Source organism: Cajanus cajan, chromosome 1 (assembly GCF_000230855.2).
Source record: "Cajanus cajan strain Asha chromosome 1, NIPB_CcT2T_4, whole genome shotgun sequence".
NCBI lineage: Eukaryota > Viridiplantae > Streptophyta > Magnoliopsida > Fabales > Fabaceae > Cajanus > Cajanus cajan.
The window spans coordinates 24112220-24114495 of record NC_138517.1 but is presented as its reverse complement, the minus strand read 5'-3'; positions in this window follow the sequence as shown (position 1 = coordinate 24114495).

Below are 2276 nucleotides of genomic sequence, written 5' to 3'. Positions count from 1 at the left end.
AAGGCTTCCCTAGCGGAGTCGCCATCTGTCGCCACCCGCCGAAACGGACCTTGGCAATCGCGACGATGGTTGGACTCGTTTTAAATTTTGAAAAATGATGGATTGATAGAACGACTTATTCTCAAACTAAGACCTTGTCGAGCTACCAATTTTATTAAATGATTCACCAATCCATATTAATCCCAAGCGGGACCCTCTATGGATTAGTGGTTTTCGCAAAAGGTAGGGTTCTTGGAGTCGCCACCAATGTTTTACTCAAAACATTGGAAAAAGATTTAAGGCAATTGATTTTATAAATCAACCTTGGCCATTACAACCAGAGTTGGGTAAGGGAGTCGGTTACGTGCGGGGAAGGTGTTAGCACCCCACAACGCCCCTTTCGGGTTCCCTATGACGGATTATTTATTAAATAATAGCGTAAAATTACTAAATTACCCCTATTTATTATAAACGATTATATATTAAATATCTACATGATGACGAATTTAAATATGCAACAATCAGAAAGCGGTAAAAGAAGGGATTTTTAGAGAAGAAACCTCTTGAAGCGTGCTTTTTATATATCAATGAAGTTTAGGAGGCTTTTTGGCGCTCCCTCCCTCTACAAGCTCGCTCGCTCCTTCCTAAAAAATAATTTTTACTATGGAAATCCAAAAGATTTCCCTTCGACTAAGTTCGAGACTCAAGCAAATGGCTCGTGACTCAAGAACTTCGTCGGATCGACTCCCAGAGAGATTTCTAGGGCAGAACACTGCTCAAAAACCCCAGAATACTCAAGGAGGGAGTCAAAACTGTGTGTGAAAGTGTGGAATGACGTCCAAATGACGTCCTATTTATAGGGATGAGGCGCAGTACGGCCCCTGGGTTCAATACGGCCCGTATTGAGTTTTTGTACTTCAATACGGCCGTATTGAATTCAGTACGGCCGTATTGAAATACAGAAACTTCAATACGGCCGTATTGGTTTCAGTACCGCCGTATTGTAGTACAAAATGTGCAGTACGGCCGTACTGAACTCCAAGGAGGCCGTATTGAGCTCCAAACCTCCCACTTTCTTATTTTTGGCTACTCTAAGACCTCTAAACCTACAGATAGTCATCCTATGGTCTTCTGGGAGTCCTTCTGGCTGACTTTCCTTTGATCTTTAAGAGTCTTCGAGTCTTATTTCCGACCCGGACAATTTTAGGGGTCTACACCACCTCAAGGCCTCTTGAACTACTCCACATGGATCTATTCGGTCCCACTAGGACTGCATCTGTCAGTGGTAAAAGATAAGGACTAGTCATAGTTGATGACTATACTAGATGGACATGGGTGTTGTTTATAGCCCACAAGGATGAGACCTTCAAGGTATTCCATGTATTCTGTAAAAGGATTCAAAACAAAAAGGGAATATCAATTGTGTCTATAAGAAGTGATCATAAGGGGGAATTTGAAAACGAACAGTTTCAAGATTTTTGTGAAGAAAATGAAATCAAACACAATTTTTCAACCCCTAGAACTCCACAACAAAATGGAGTTGTAGAAAGAAAGAATCGGTCTTTACAAGAAATGACAAAAACCTTATTAAATGATTTTTTAACTCCCAAACACTTCTAGCCAGAAGCAGTTAATACTTCCTGCTATATATAAAACATAATATATCTTAGACCTACCTTGAAGAAAACTCCCTATGAATTGTGGAAGGGACGAGCACCCAACATATCATACTTTCATCCATTTGGATGCAAATGCTTCATTTTAAATACTAAAGATAACTTAGGCAAATTTGACTCAAAAACCGATGAGGGTATCCTACTTAGATACTTTGAAAGGTCAAGAGCCTATAGAGTCTTCAACAACAGAACCAAAATTTTTGAGGAAGCCATTCACGTTAAGTTTGACGAAAATAAGCCTGATAAAGAAATATGAGAGCTAGGAACCTTCTTTGAGAATATGCAAGTAAATAAAAATTAGTCAAAGGAGCATGAGTCTAAAGAAACTGAAGTTCAACAAGATGATAAAGAGGAATGAGAACCTGTCAATCAAAACTGGAAGATGAAGGCTCATCATCCTCAAGAGCATATCATTGGCGAGGCAAAAGATGCAGTAAGAACGATAAGCTCATTCAAAACCCAAGCACAAATTGCACTATTGTCTCAAATAGAACCAAAAACCACGACGAAGCCCTATCAGACGATAGTTGGGTCCAAGCCATGCAAGAAGAACTCACCAAATTCCAAAAGAATGATGTCTTGAAACTTGTGCAAGCTCCAAAGGATAGAACAGTAATTGGC